This window comes from Ambystoma mexicanum, chromosome 10 (genome assembly GCF_040938575.1).
Source record: "Ambystoma mexicanum isolate Mex_15411 chromosome 10, UKY_AmexF1_1, whole genome shotgun sequence".
Taxonomy (NCBI): Eukaryota; Metazoa; Chordata; class Amphibia; order Caudata; family Ambystomatidae; genus Ambystoma; species Ambystoma mexicanum.
Window position 1 is genome coordinate 1,097,537,781 of NC_090932.1, and position 17,369 is coordinate 1,097,555,149.

A 17,369-nucleotide genomic window follows, 5' to 3' on the forward strand; every position below is an offset into this window, starting at 1 on the left:
GGCAGGGAACCTGTTATTTAGGAATTCTGTTACCCGGGGTATTCATAGCAAATACCATAGAAATCTCTAAAGCTCGTCCAAGGTGGGATGAAAATGGTGATACTTCATCACAAGTTCTGGGCGACGTAGCTACATCTTTTGTACCTTTTCGGGGCCAGATATTAAACTCTGAGGATATCAGAAGACTAGCGGGAGTACTGCAGAGGACCATCATCCGGGCCACTGACATACTCTATAACATGACTTTAGAACGGAAAGCGATAAGGTTAGTGGCCCTACAGAACCAGATGGCATTAGACGTCATCCTGGCTGAGCGTGGTGAAGTATGTAAATTGGTAGGGTCCGCTTGTTGCGTTTTCGTCCAGATTCCTCCCCAACCATCTTTAAGGCTATACAAAATCTGCACGTCCTTAGTTCAGAAGTGCATGTTCCCGAGGGAAACTGGGATCTTAGCGATTGGTTCTGGGACTTCTTATGATCTTGGGGATGGAAGTTACTTTCAGTCTTATTGATTATTCTGGGTATTCTGTTGTTTCTCTGTTGCTGTATACAATGTCTTCCTGTCTTATGTTCAGTGTTAAGAGGATGTTGTGCACAGACTATGGGAACATTAGGACAAAAGGTACGTGCCCCGGACAAAATGACAAACGAATTTGTGTTGAAAGAAATTTCTATCACTGACCTTATGGCGATCGATATCTGTGATGATTGAGATTCAGGGTGTATGGACATTGAGACGTGGAGTTATTCGTAAAGTGACTAGAGGTATTTTAGCGCTTGGCTTAGGCCAAAAAGAGGGTTTGTTAAATGGGAAATCATATTGTGCCTCCTTCTAATGCATAGTGGCCTAAGCCCAGTCGCTCTACAAAGAAAACCGCGTTGCAAAGTTCCGATTTTTAGATCGACTTCGCCGCCATTTTAGGATCATCCGCCATTTTGATTTCTGTTCATATTGTAATTCTGTGTTCTAAAATGCTGGACTGTGTTTCCAACTTGTAACTGAGCCTTCCCGACCTTTGTCCCTAGTTAATGGTTAGACTGTCCGAGGGCAAATGTTTAGACTGAGTAATGAGTCCTTGTCCCATACATGAATTGTGGTCTAAGGATTTTCTGCATTAAGGAGCCTCATCCACGAACATACATCGAGGACAATGTAATGTAAATGTCGAGCGTGGACACTGGCTGAACTGCATTGTGAAGGGATATGTGCTAAGGCTTACTGCTAAATCCTGGAATACACTTTTGCCATTGTGACTTATTTGAAATGTAAACCAAAGTAATCCATGTGCATATTGTTGTATGAGCCATAAGTAAACTCGGCACAAACTCTAGACCACAGATTATTAACTTGCAGAGGGGCTGGACATTATTACTGAAGTGTATAAAAATGCGAATGTCCAGATGTCCAGTACCTCTCACTCCTCACACTGAAGGGCTGGTACTCACTGTGATGTATTGAGGGCCAGATAGCTATCTGAATTTGTTTCTTTGTAACTGCGCAGTAGAATAAAGATCTGTGAATCTTTATAAGCCCCTGTGTGGTGTAGTTCTTTTTGTGGTACTCAGCCTCAATACTTCCTCTTGCTTTTACAGATACCCCTACATTTATTTTGATAAACACAGATACAAAATGGTGAATGGGCAGATGAGATCCAACATGAGGTGGAGGCGGGGGGGGCGTGGCCTGGGCTCATGCCGTGAAGACGTGCAGGTTCAGAGCTCCTGCCAGATCCTGAGAAGATCCTGTGACAGATACACAAATAAGCTGATTTTATTGGCAACACGCGCACCAGGGGGTGAATCAATCGCATCTCCAACCCCCGAGCTGCATGCGCTGAAAAACCGGGGCGTGAATAAGGAGAAAAGCAGCGGAGAAAAGAGGGCCCCCTGGCATCCAAAATGGCCGGTGCGACCACGATCCGACATTGAGGGGGAGGAGCAGCTGAAGCAGCCAGCGGGCAAGCCTCGCTGCACACTACGCTGCATCTGACAGCGCCTGGGAAGAACGGGACGCCCAGTGCGGGCTGAGAGGACACACGCACAACGACCAGCAGAGGAGGGCCCCGGCGGCACCCCACGGGCACAGGAGCTACACTGGGCCTTCCTGAGGGCTAGGGAAATACTCTGGCTGAACTCCAGTGAGCGGGCCTGGGTGAAGGGGCTGAACTGTGCAGCTGGGACACATTAACCCCCCACAGCTCCAAGCAGACAACAAAGGAAGGCCCAAGACTGGGCCCTAAGGAAAACAGAGAAACGCTGGAACGCATGGGTAATAACTAAACCACCACCCCCCGCAGCGTGGAGATGCACCCTGGGCTAATTGCACTAACCAACAATATCAAACTGCCACTAGACGGCCTGAGAGTTAATCATCAAAAGTACGCAAACCAAGACAAACACCTGACTACCCTAATCTGAGGGACCCCAAACGGGAGGGACGATGACGCACTGACGGCGCTGGGAAATCTGGGTTGCCACACAGATGGAGTGAAGGGTAGCGGGCCGACTCAACCTAGGCCCAGCGCCGCGGAACAGTCAAAGGTGTACTAGAACACTACCCAACCGCACCAAACACTCACAGGCTGCAGAACGCTTGATTTCCACTAATCAGGAAGCGCATAGACCACGCCACAAAGGGAAGAGCCGCTGGACTGCACTAATCTGAGGGGCCTCTTCACAAAAAGCTCAGCGGTGCCCTGATGCCGCCGGGTGACCCAGGCGCGCTGCATGACCCAGAGCGAAGGGTGTCGCTGCCCGCCGGTGCAGGGGTGTCACCAACGAACTGCCAGGACGTCACATAATAGCGCTGAACTTTCGCAAGTTGTGGCCGGCATAAGGGACCACGCGCCCACAGATACGTACTCCGATCTAGAGGAGCGCCAGGCCGGGCTGACCTGAGGGACCCCTGCACGGGAGGGACAGCAGCACATGATAACACCAGGCAGATCTGAAGCGCCGCACCGGCTAACACAAGGGGACCCATGGCCCGTTGTGCAGTAGCAAAGATCACATAACTCGAACCTGGTGCCGGGTGCCGCTGACGCGCCGCTTGAGCACAACACAATAACCCTAAACCCCAACAAACTACAAGTGGCTCAAGAAGCGGCATCCTCACAAGCTTAAATCATAATAATGAGTTGTGCCCAGCTGGACATACCTGGGGACCCCCCCCCCACGTGAAGGGGGCAGCGCACAAGCAGAAAAGCACACATCACCAAAACTGGGAGAACCTGTGAAGGAAGAGACCACACACAACACGCAACCTAATACTGCTGAAGACATGCCCTCCACAAAACACAAGAAGGACCCAACAATCATGGACTCCTTCCCCGCTGCCAAACAAAAAGGGCAACCACAAACAACCCCAGAAACACACGCTGAGCAGCCCGAGAAGGATGCCGTTACTAAAGAAGATCAAGTACTCAAAGCCATTGCAGCCTTGTGGTCCTTCATAGACACAAAGATTGAAGAGGTCAAATCAGATGTACAACTGATGAGACAGGACATGAGAAACCTCACAGAAAGAGTCACTAACGCCGAGACGGCACTGAAAGAGATGACAGAAATCACCACCGACCATCCAAACCGGCAGCAACTAGAAACGATGCTGCGTCGGGGGCACTAAATACATTGGTTGAAGCCCTAGACCTGGCTGACGTGTGGCGAGAACTCCACCCACAGGACAGGGGCTCCTCGTACTTCTCCTCCCCACACACCCTTCACACTAGGATAGACTACCTATTCGTACTCAAGCACCACCTGCCACAAATAGACTTAGCACAGTACTTGGGCAGATCAATGTCTGATCACTCACCATTGCTGGCGACGTGGAAAACAAGGGACCCCAGGCCACCCATACTGCTTTGGCGCATGCCACCGGACGCCTTGACCGACTATGCCTTCACAGAAGGGCTACGAGACAAACTGGAGGAGTACTTGGAGGTGAATGTGGGCAGTGTTGAGAGATGGGGTACAGTCTGGGAGGCAATGAAGGTGGTGGTGAGGGGTGAGGCCATCACAGGAGCAGGAGGTATAAGGAAAACACTAAGAGTTGACCTAGAGGGGATGGAAGATGAGAAAAAACACAAGGAATCTAACCTGCAGGGGACACGGGAGGAGGAGGGCGCACTGGCGAAGCTGCAAGAGGAATGTCAGGTAGCATGGCCAAGACTCTCTAAGTTTGATTATGCGGTGAAAACTGCCAGGGCACATGCTGAGGGAGACAGACCCGGCAGGCTACTGGCGTGGCTGTGTAAAAGAGAACACCCTAGGCACCAAATCACAGAGATTAATGACGAAGCAGGCACAGTACACAACACACAACAAGGAATAAATGACACATTCAGGGACTTTTACTAGCGACTGTATAGTCACGAACACCCGGTGGCGCAGTCAAACATACTGGATACGCTGGAGGAAATAGGTCTCCCCAAGATAGAATTGACACAATGTGAAACCCTGGATGAGGAAATAACAGGGGATGATGTTGTTGAGGCAATAAAATCCCTTGCCTCCAGCAAGAAACCTGGCAGTGATAGACTCCCACCGGAGTTCTACAAAACATACGAGGCAACCATTGTGCCGGTATTGCTGGAGGTTTACCGAGAAGCATTCACCAGTGGGGAACTGCCAGGGTCCATGAGAGAAACGCTAATTGTCCCGATACCCAAGCCTGGCAAACCAACGGAAGAATGAGACTCATATCCCCCACTAGCGATTTTGAACTATGTGATGTTAAAATCCTCACCACTATACTAGCCAAGCGCCTGAACAGGATAATAGGAGGCGTGATACATAGCGATCAGACAGGCTTTATACCGGGACGCAGCATTGCATTAAACCTACGCAGACTGCAACACATCCTGGCACAGATGGAGGGATCCCAAAGCGATTATGCTATACTCTCCCTAGACGCTATAAAAGCATTTGGTTCAATTTATTGGGAGTGGCTACTGGCGATGCTATGGGAGTTCGGATTTGGGGAGGTCTTCATTCGCTGGGTTCAGATCCTATACACGAACCCTAAAGCTAGGGTCAAAACTGGGAGGACGGTGTCAGCAATTTGGGACATAGAGAGGGGGACCAGACAGGGCTACCCATTATCCCCAATGTTTTACGTCCTGGGCCTTGAGCCAATTGCGATATACCTTAGGAAACAATACTTAGATGCTGGCATCTGGGTTGGGGGAGAGGGACACTTACTGTCACTCTACGCAGACGATGTGCTGCTATACATAAGGGATCCACATCTAAACGTCCCAGGCATCCTAGATATATTAGATAACTACGCCAAGGTGTCAGGTATTAGCTTTAGCAGATCTAAATCATGCATATTCCCAATAGCTGGGCTGAGCGGGAGGGACACCAGCACATTACCGGCAGTGGGCCTCAACTGGGAGTTGGACTCGTTCAAATATTTGGGAGTGGCCATAAAGCACAAGCCAGAACAGATGCATGAAAACAATGCGGCAAAGGTGGCGCAGGGCCTGGGGAAGTCAATAAAGTTCTGGTCCAGGCTGCCACTCTTTCTCCTGGGTAGGGTGGCTATTACTAAAATGATTATCCTGCCGAGATTCCTGTATTTCTTTAACAATGTGCACCACTGCATCAAAGCATCTTTTTTCCGCACACTGGAGACATTGATCTGGGAGTTTCTATGGGGCACCGCCCGCCACAAACTTTCACTAACAACACTACGCCTACTGTACGACAGGGGGGCGTGAAGCTGCCGGACCTGGTGGAAAGGCACTATCTAGCAGCTCAGCTTAGCCACGTGGTCAAATGGCTGGCAGACGACTCCACCTCAGAGACAGGCCTGATACAACACCTGGCAGCCCCCATTAAACTGAACGAAATATTGTGGGTAACGCATGGGGACACAGAACACACCCCAATGGTGGTAACGCTGGGAAGGAAAATATGGAGGAGAACGCAAGCCCTCCTAAAACTTGAGCGCCCTTACTCCCCAGAAATGCCAATAGCAGCAGACATATGCCGAGACAGCACAGACATGGCGGTGCTGAGAAGATGGGAAGGGAAACAGATATATGCGTGGGGCGATGTATATGAAGGGGGGGCATTCAAGGAGTTCAGTTCAATGCAAGAGAGAGAGGGGATCTTGAGCGGGCAGTTCCTCTGGTACCAACGAATCCGCAAGCTGGTTAAAGGAAGATGGGAGGGCTGGCCGGAGGAGCCACAAGCGGAACCATTGCTCACGCTGATGTATAATCTGTGTGACGGCTGGGGACCGGTTTGTAGACTGTACAACATGCTAATAGACGCACCCAACCCCAAGAGCGCGTCACTAAAAGAAAAGTGGGAGGCAGACCAAGGCACTGTGATAACCGAAAAAGAATGGGAAAGGATACTGGGTTACCCCAAAGATGTCTGAAGGAACCATTGATTTAAACTACACTGCACCTACATGACTCTGCACGGGGTAGCCACATTCAGCAACAACGCTAACTCACAGTTTCCATGGTGTGGTGGAGAGGGGGCCGACATGATAAACATGTTCTGGGGGTGCGGGTGGGTGCGAGGCTTTTGGGCGCACATAGAACAAGCTTGCAGAGCGGCTGGTGTAGTAAGGTTTGAATGGTCACTGAAGGAGTGCCTGCTCGGTGCCTACCCCAGAGCAAGCAAGTACAAACATGTTCTCAGATTCATGGACCTAGCGTGCGTCTTAGCCAAAAGAACCATTGCCATGTCTTGGAAAAAAGCTGGGAGGCCACAATATGGTAAATGGCATAGAGAATTTGAGAGGTGGGCAGAGGCGGAAACCAAAGTGTGGATGGAAAGGTTCAATAGATCTGAGCAAGACAACAATGATAAATGGGCCGCGTGGAAGGCATTGGTGTGGGACATATTCCACCCGTCAGACGACAAACCTCCCTGAGCGAGCTTGGTACCTTGGAACATGCTCATCTTATGCTAGCACAACCGCCCACCCACATCCATCTGACAATGGCTGATAGGGACGTCAGGAATTGAGGGATAAGAACTACACCCCATGCACCAGGAACCTACCCCGCTGAGCTATGCAACACACCTCTATTTGAAGGTTACTATTTAAACTTGGCATGAAATGTATAATCTGAACAGTAAATGACACACTGAAATGCATCGCTGTAACTAACACAATGCCAACAAAAAACACTTTAAAATAAAACATAAGGTGGAGGCCAAGTAAACAAAAAAAGGAATTAAAAATGCAGGTAACAAGATAAGGCATACAATCTGGATCTTCTCATCACATGACACACGTGGCTCAGTAGCTTTTGAATAGTGTTACAGTGGTAATAGTGTGCCGTTTAGGATAAACCTGCAACACAGTGATGTTCTGTCTGGCTCTATTAGGCATACGTTCCAAACAGTGGCCTCAGGATCTGGCTGCTGCTCGCCACGAGGTCAGCTTCAACTTCCTTCTCAACACTCCTCAGCAGAATACTTGACTCTCTACTTTTTTAAGTATGATATCCATAACCATGACAATGAAACAGGGCCCAACTAAGCATATAAATGCATTGAAGCTGCAGTGATAAAAACACATAAGTAAATACAAACACAACACATCTCCCTTCTCACACTTTGAAAACTAGAAACAGGAACACCTATTTAAAGCCTGGTAATTTATGGCCAACAACCATGTGCACTCAGGATATACACTGATTACAAATCAGTGAAATAAATGATGCACACACAGGTATTTCTGCTCAAAGCTGGTAACCCATGGTCAATGCACCTGTGCCAGTGGTAACCCCCTGGCCTGTCTTTGTTCCATATTTTGTCATCTTCCAACCATGCCTCATTACCCAGATCGTCTTTGTCTCGAATTATCTTCGAAAAACTGGGCCACTCTTTGCTTACATTGCATTCAAGTGTAATTTTCGCTAGGCTTCCAGGATCTACTGTCGGTTCTACGTAATTTAATCGCGGGACTTTTCATCGCAGGTTTTTTTACCGCGAAAAAAAACCCATCCATTTTTTTTGGGGGGGGTTACACCCCCAATCCCCCCGTTCACTTTATTTAGTTTTTTATTCCCTTACACACATTTTTTAAAAATTTTTAACCCCCCCCCCAAAAAAACGAGTTTTTTTTCGAAAATAAATTCGCGGTTAAAAACCATGCAATGAAAAGTCCTGCGGTCAAAGGACGGTATACCTTACTGTCAACCCTTTAAATGAGTGGGTAATATCATTCCTGACTTTCACCTTTTCACTATTCTTCTGAACAATACATCTCAGGAACTCTTCTTCTCAAACTACCATCCTTAACCTTTTCATCCAACCGGGACAAAGTTGGGCCTCCATCACCTTATAACCTCAAACTTAAGTAACCCACTTGCAGCATGTTGAGCTAGCTTTTACCCCTTCTATTATGGTCAAGTTGAAGCATTCCACACGCCCATTTGTTTTGTGGTGATAAAGCGATGTGTGGGCATTTGCTACATCGTGTACAATCTTCTATCGTCCGGTAGAACAGTTGTACCATGTTGTCAGACAACATTCCTAAGAACATTAATAACTCTTTTGGTGTTGTGGCCAGCTGGAATATAAATGTATTAGAACCACAAAATAAGACCTACTGGGGTTTCTTATGTTTAATGGCCCCAACATATTGTGGGCCACCTCCTCACAATGAAGCATATGTCTTTGGAATAAACATGTGACTCCTGCATGTAACCAATGACTTTTCACTTTCTCCATAAAATAGTGGCAACAATTTCCAGACACCAAAAATCCTCCGTAATGAGACCGTCCCAGATGCCCCTCATGTGTACATACTATGATCGGCCACAGCCTACCTGGAGGAAATAGCCTGTCCCCATGGTACAGGATTGCATATTCTACTGACAACTTTTCTCCAATTCTCTTGAAGGACCTCCCAGACTCATCCTGTTCATGGCCAAAACAAGCTTTTTCCAAACACACTTTTTCTTCATATAGACTGCACCAGCACCCACCCCTCTTATTTCTGACAGCCTATTTACCGGAAGCACTTCAATGAGTCTTCCTTTTCATATTCTTCCAACCCTCTTCCTTCTCCAGTGTATCCAACAAATCTTCTTGATAGCACATCAGCCACCACATAAGGTTTACCCATAATGCAATCAGCCTTGAACTGCAAGCCTTGCAGACTTAAAATCCACCTCACATTGCCGCATGACACTGCATCAATTCCCTTAATTGAAATCTGCCACAAGTGGTTTGTGGTCCGTCCTCACCACAGGTGTAATTTCTCCCACAATACACTCTGAACTATTGATGGTGTAAATGCCACACTCTTTTTCAATTTCTCTGCATCGCTTCACAGTCGCCTCCATGTGAGACTCGTGCTTTCTTTATCTCCCTTCTTGTGCCTGCATCGGTACAGCTGCCAACCCCCAATCACTTGTGTTTGGGTATAAAATGCACTGAATTATTTTCCAAACTGGCTAAAACTTACGTACATTCAAATGGCAAACTTATCTTGACAATTTTCTCATTTCTCGCATTTTGCGAACAGGTTATCAAAGGTAGTATACAAGTCAGGAATCAAATCACCTCAATCCTTTTCTCTGGAAGACGTGTTTTTGCAATTGCTTCAAATATGATTATCTGGGGATTCATTTGTGACCTAGGTTTGTGTTCTAACTTCAAAAGTGGATTGATGTTACTCCAGACGAAGACCAGCTAAGAGCCTCTTGGTTAGAAAAGTCCAGGTAGATTTATTTATATGTATCCAGTTCCTGTTACTCTGACGCTATGTACAAGAGAGAGCACCCACTGCCATCCCCATTCACTGCAGGTCAGGACATCAACTGGCATCAACTGTCACGCTCCGACCATTCACACACGCAGCAACCATCAACATTCTCCTGAACTGTCACTCATAGCCATGAACCAACATTCTATAAGCATTCAGCGATCGCCAGCAGGACAAGACAACCTTCAGCCAGTAGGAACAGTATTTCTCGTTTTCCTGTCTAAATTTACATTTTTCAAGGCTCACTGTCATCTTCAGAGTCATGAGAATTCCCTCCAGTTAATGATCATGTTCACTATGATTGCATCCACACACAAATCTACTATCAAATTAACATTTTACACCTTAAACCTATCCAGATCGCCTATACATGCCTTCCTGGAATACATGACAGCTGACAAAGCCCAAAAGGCATGCGGCTAAACCTGAATAGTCCCACAGGTCTAATGAAAGCTGTGGGCTCAATCGAGCCAGGGTTGTTCGGCTTCCTTGGCTATTTCTATCACTTCATCCAAACTGGGGTCACTTTTCATCCTTATCTCCTTGCAGAACGTATTAGTGCAACTGCACCTCATCAGGATCTGATTTGTTATGTAATTTCCAAAGGTTGCTATTTATGCCCCCCCCTTGCAGTCTGGTGAAGTACTCTCCCTCGTTTCCTCTTGCCTGGACAATCTATCTGCTTGTTGCTGCTTTGATCTTCTCCGCCAGCAGACAGAATTCCAAGGATGCCGGGGCATTAGGAGTCAACTATTCACCCGATGGATGAGCTCGGCTTCAGAAATGCTGGTGTCACTACGGATTTCCACCCAAAGGCGGTTACTCTCCTGGTCCAAACATTGCTCCGGGACCCCGGCACTAAGCGTCAACTCTGCATGATGTGCGCAGCTACAAAGTGCCTTCGGGGTGTTCCTCCCCACCAGAGCTGCAATGAACAGGGTGCTCACCTTGATGCCGAACAGCAGTAGACAGTTCGGGCTCCTCCACATGTCATCATCGTGTAGCCACTGGTTTTATAGACCCTGGCCTGGGTTCGCAAACTTTTAAACGTACCTTAATGGGCCACACTGAAACCACCCCACCATTCCAGATCAGCTGGTGAGGTGAGGTGCTTATCAACCTACAATGTAAAATGATGTTAACACTGAGATGGACCACAATCCCAAGTTCCTGATCTTAAATAAAGCACAATACACCAGAGTGCAAGTTTTGGACCCTTTCGGGCAACTTATATTATAAAACATAAAACATACCTAAACCTTCTTCCCTTTTTCTTTGTGCCCCAGGAAGTAAGAGATACGCTTCTAAACAATCCTCACCTCATATGAACTTTAACCAAGCTCCTAATCACACTCTTCCCCTGGGCTCCCATTCCTTCACTCCAAACCTCCCTCTTTCCCCTAAATACACTATTATATACAATTATTATATGTTGTTCAAATACCTTTGGTAGCTGCAGTCTGACATTAAGTATTACTTCCCTTCGTACTTGTCAGTCCAATTGAAAATAACACGTCCCCCAAAAGTACAGTACCTTACATGCTTACTCCATGGTATCTGTCCTTGTCCTTCTGCATGTAAGGCTACCCGCCCAGCTCTGCTGCAGGTGGCTGCCATGGCCGGTTAACAAATGTGGCCTTTCAGGGGACTTGCTGGCTGTTATTAAGGCAGGCTTTGGATTAAGGCGCTATATAAATAACACACCATTATCCTTATCATGATCTCTGTTATTTCCTCCGTGGTGGTGCTTTTGTTAAAGGGGCTTTAACAGCCCCATTTATTCCTCCGTGGCGGCGCCATGCCCCAGGGCCTATGGAGCCTTGTATTTATATTTCCTCCGTGGCAGTGCTTGTGAATGGATGAGGCTTCTATAGCCCCAATTTCCTCTGTGTCTGCGTGTCTAGGTGGTTCCTTTGTGGCACAGACCTTTTTCCATTTTTGGAGATGTTATTTGGGCTCTGGCCATGTCCCGCTCACCTGGGCGGAGCCTTGTGACGAACTGCTGCACTTTGCACTGAGTCCAGGGCCACATTGGATGCAGTGGCCAAGGCCCCAGGTAAGTCCTGCTGCATGCCACCCCCCCCTGTGGTCCCGGCGAGGGCATAGACTTCACAGACCCTCCGGCGGTGCTGGTAGCCATCTGGGTTATTCAGCTTCACCACTCGCCCAGTCTGGCTCCTGGGATGGTGGGCTTCCCTGCATGCCATGCCATCGTCATCTTCAACTAGGCCACAGCACGCCACATGGCCCAGGACTTTCGCTTCCTTTGGTATGCCTGGTCTGGCCCCCAGGTGCTCCCTAGTTCGGGCGTCACTTCACCGAGCCACACACACTATGCAACCCAGGCTTTTGGTTCATCCCGGCCCACCCGGTCTGGGTGTATCATAGCCAAGAATGCAGAGTCTAGTGTTCTGCTGAGGACCGTGGAGTGGAGAATTCAGGTAAAGCTGACATAGAGGTGAGCAGCAGCTTCGTTCTGAGGCAAATATGTGTGACATCTGCCTAAAAATATCACGCTGAAGCAGAACTGCAGCCTGTGGTGGTGTTGTCCTAAAAGGCAGAATGTCACCTATGTACCAATAGTGACAAGTGACCTCAGAGCTGTCAGATTATGGACGTGATGACATTTTCTAGTACTATAGTGCCTGGTACTACAATTATCCAGCCCATGTTTGTGTGATGGACTGAAGATGTGCTTGATTGTGGATCTTCTTCACCAAATAATGTTTTTTAAACAACCCTTACCCCAGACCACTAAGGGGATAATCAGAGAGTGCCAAGTAGAATGTCAAGAATTCCAGGGCCAACAGGTGGCCATTTACAAGGTCCCTTGTAGATGCTGTGCTTCAATAATGGAAGTGACTGTGAGTAGGTTCTTAGATCATGGTAACTACCATACAAGGGAAGGAGACCCTTGGTTTTTCCTAGTGCCTCTCCTTACTGGGTCTGAGGCACTAGGGGTTAATAAGCTGTGGTGGATCTAGGGTCAGTGCTCTATGTTCAGTTTTCCAAATGAACCATGAAGCAAACTGAGGCATATCAATTGATATTTAGCTTTTTGGTTGCGGCTACCAGATCATAATGGCAGAAAGAAAATTAAAACTTAATTGCCATTACCACAGTTTGTTCAATAATTGTAAAATAGGATGTAAGATAAATCAAATAATATCAGAAAAAGAAAAGTGTAAATATACAAGGGAAAGGGACTATATTTTTCACCTGCATCGTTAACATACACCCAATGCATCCAGAGCCCCCTAAAAGCATGTCAGTACTTTCATGGAAAAATGAACACTGACTATTCTAGTGGATTGGTGAACAATGTATTAGTAAAAAGCCAGCAGCAGAACAAAAAACAAACCAATGACAATACGAGACTTTGATGCAAGCAAGACCCCTTCCCTCTGTGCACCGTTCTTTTAAACCCAAAGGAGCACATGCATTTCAGAAAGGGCAAGGAATCATACTGAAAAATGTTGCAAGCAGGGAACAAAGCCTCACTATACAAATCTTTGATACCAGCTGCGCTCTTACATGCAGTGTTATCAGGGAGGACAGCATAACATGATACATTTAGTTTAGCTGAATATACTCCTCAAAGGTTCAAACACGGTCTAAGGCAGGTGAGCACTTCTGTCTGCTAAAGCCTCTTTTCCTAAGAAAACGGGAGCCTAAAACGCACTTCCATATGCCAAAAGAGAAACATGTCAGAAGCGAGAGATGTGAAGGTGAGCATAACTACACACTAGGTGAAGAGACTTTATTGCAAAGACATGCACAGTAATGCCTAAAGCCTCACCTCACACAAGCAAGAAACACTGTTTAAATATGGCAGTTTGCAGTGCCTTCTCAATATTAGAACCCGGCGAGGGCGCAATCAGAATGAAATAGCCATTCTGATTGACCGTCGCCGAGCCATTACCAAGCCGGGAATCCCTATGTCGGGATTCCACGGCCTTTGTCCCCGGTGGGGGGCGTGGCAGCCCCTCAGCCAATGAGGATGCTCGAAGCGGGGCTATCCCAGCTCCGAGCCTCCCCACGCCTGAGAGGCTACCTTTGCCTCCCGCTGGGGACTGAGGTAAGGCTTTTTTATTTTCCCTCCCCTTTCCTCCCTCCTCCCACCTCCCTACCCTCCCCACCCAACTTACCTTCTATCCCTTGGTCCCCGGTGGGGGACGATGGCAGCCTCCTGCCGTGTGAAGATTCGGAGAGGGGCCATCCCGCTCCGAGCCTCCACACGGCTCGAGGCTTCCATCATCCCCCACCGAGGACCCAGGTACGTTTTTTTTTTCCTTCCCCTCCCTTCCGTCCTCGCAACCGCACTTACCTTGTTTTTTTTCGGGAGCGGACACGCTGGAAACGCTTCTGTTTCCAGTGCGTCTGTTCCCGATGGCCACCATGGAAAGGGAAAACAGACTCTGTTTTCCCTTTTCTGGCAGACATTTTCTTTGTTGGTTTTTTTTTCTCCCGAAAAAAAGATTTTAGTTCCCCGGTCACGCAGATTTTGTGGGACGGGGTACTAATAGCTATACTGACTCTGGCAATGCCCCGGGGCCTTCGTTAAGGCTCTCGCTTCGCTCGGGCCTATAACTATGCGCCCTGGGGCATTACCTGAGTCGGTAATGCCCCCGCCACTCGGGGCATATTGCTTTATTATGTGGCACCAGAATGCTAGAGGAGTACATAACACTTTCAGTTCCAAACTTTCTCCCACAGTACATATAGAGATATTGTTATAACCAGGTTTGTGATAATGAACACAACAGATACGGAAGGAATGTCTGAGGCTCACTTAAAGGATACAGACTCGTAGTTGCAAAGGATACACTCAATGTCTTCTCTACTGTTGTCAGAGGTAGAACGTAGTGTCTCAAGAGAAACCTTCTAACTAATGTCACTCTCTGACTAGTAAAACCCACAGTCAAAGAGAGCTATTAGTGAGAAGGGCAGGAGTGGACCAAGATGCACCAGGCTGTCGATAGAGAATGGACTAATTAGAAGGCTATTGTTACAAAAGCACAGTAAGAACCTATGTTAAATACACTAACCTGGATGTTCAGCCACAGGTAAGTCCCAACAATGTCCAATGAATCCAAGGAGAAAACAACGACAAGGAAAGGGTAGTGAGGAACGAGGGCCGCACTAGAGTCGGGTTGGTGCACACAGGTAAGTGTCCAAAGTTCTGTGCACTTTGTAGTAGGAGGAAAAGAAATCTTCATCCAGGAAGACAAACCTTTACAATAGTTGAAGGTCCAGTTGAGTCCTGATCAGGAGTGAGTACAGAGACTGTCAGACTAAACTCTCCTGCAAGTAGGATGGGATTTAGCAGAGGAGGTATATCCAGAATGGAAATAAATGTCTACAGAAAATGACAAAGAGTAATGAGGTTAATAGTATTGCCGAATTGGCTGTATATGGAGTGGAACTCTGCCGGCTGATGATTGCAGTCCGTGGAAATTGCTATTTCACGTAGGAAAGTGGCGGGGCTCCCTCTTGGAACGAAGCAACAGGTTGAAGAGCGTCGCGTAGGAACGCGACGGGGCTACGTATTGAAACTAGATAAAGTTAGTAGAAGGCTGCGTAAGAACGTGGAAGAAAGGAGTAGCTCTGAGACGAGCTGGAAGGTTGCCCGAAACTGCGTAGGAACGCGGGGAAAGGCAACCGCTTCTTGCGATGAAAAGAAGAGCGTCTGCAAAGAACAGCAGAAGCAAGCTCCGGAACGCAGATACCAAAAACGATCAGAAGCGCAGCTTTAAGGCATCAGCTTCGTTAAATAATGTCAGTTGACGTGCACCTGACCAACGCGATGACACGTACGTTGGTCATGTGATGCAAGCTCTCTCAGTAGCGTCTCCCGGCCAATTTCCATTGAGTATAGAACGGCCTGGCCGTTCTGAAGGCTGAAGATGCTGGGAAATAGGAGCGTTTGGGGTAACAGACCCTGGGGTGGTAGGCATGACAGATATGCATTGCATACATTACAATAGGAAGAATCACAATGTTGGTCTACCTGAAACTGGTCAAGCTGTCCAAGAATACAGAATGGGGAATGTTCCTCAATGGAGTGGCTGACCAGGCAGTGGGGTCAGTGACCTCGATGCAGGAGTTGTCTGCTGGAAGATCAGCCCTCAACTGATATGAATAATTTCACTCCAAAACACTGAAACAATGAACGGGGCAGTCTGGAGAACCGCGACAGACTTCTAAGAATGTGTTAACTAAATGTGTGTGCTATATCAAGCCCCCACAGAGTGGATTCTGGCAAACTGAATATCTTCCAAGTTATTCACTTCACAGGATGGTTTGCCACTTTCCTCAATTTTCCCTGACTAAGTCATGCAACCGCTTGCATATGGTGTTCTTCATAGTGTTGAAGGCATAGTAAATAGTTTTCCATAGAATGAAAGTTTCTACTATGCTGAACGAGCACAACCTTTCATCAATTCGGGATATTTATAAACATTTAATGTATTTTTGAAAGTAAAGTAATACGCCTAGAAAAGATCTGAACACTGAGTGCAACCCACGTCGGCTTGATAGTTCAATGCTTTCTTACAACTACAACACAAAAGACTTTGTAACAAAATGACAACAATGATTGGAGAAAGAATTTCTCAACCAAACCACTTGTAAGAAACTGTCCAAATATCTGGAAAACTAGAATCCTTGAACAAATTGATCAAACGCTTGACAGTTCAGGACTGGTTTTTCCTTTGAAGAACACTGAATACAATAAGTTTTTCTTTCTACGCGCTGCCTCGCATTATTTACAAAAGAGTTCAAATGCTGTACTGAATTATTCTCCAAAATGTCATCAACTTAATGTACATCAATAACAACAGATTCTTTTAAAACTCAAACTAGCGTGCCAAAGGATCTACAGCAGCTGAGTATGACCATCGCTCTCCGATCAAAAGTACATTTTTAGAAACAAAAGGTATTGTTTAAATATGAGATATGTAAAAAGTAGCTAGAACATGTATTTCGGAATTTCTGCAAAGAGGTTTCTTGATTTAGAATACCATGATGCAATAAGAGCACTGTACATTGTATAACTAAATGGTCCATAAGACTGGAAAAAATACTTGTTGAGGCACAATTTTAAAAGGTTAAGTTGCAAAATGGGGAAAGATGAGCAAATATTAAGGCTTCAGGAAGCTAAACCCACTCCATCTACCCTACAACCTAATAAAAGACAATGCCTGTGGCCCATCAAGGCCCTGGACGACCCTGTGGAGCATTTGCCTTTCTTGTATCCCCTAACAGCAAGAGAAGTTACAACATCCTATGAAAGGGCAGTAAGGTAAACTAGCACTGACATGATGAGTAAGTATTCTGGAACTGTGTCATGATGTACCTGGGTGTAAAGGAAATTGGCAAAAATCTAGTGGACGTGAGGTACTTCATAAATAGACACAATGCAAGGCAGTAATGATATACTAAGAGGGGTTGCTTGAAATTGACAATAATGTGCTAATTAGACTTAATATTAATTGGCAATGAAGCTCTGTTATGTTACTGGGATTTGCACCACACACCGCGTATGTGGGTGCTAAATTCAAATATGCATTGGAAAAGGAAAGAAAAATATTAATTCATCTAAATATTTTGTGCCTTATTGAGG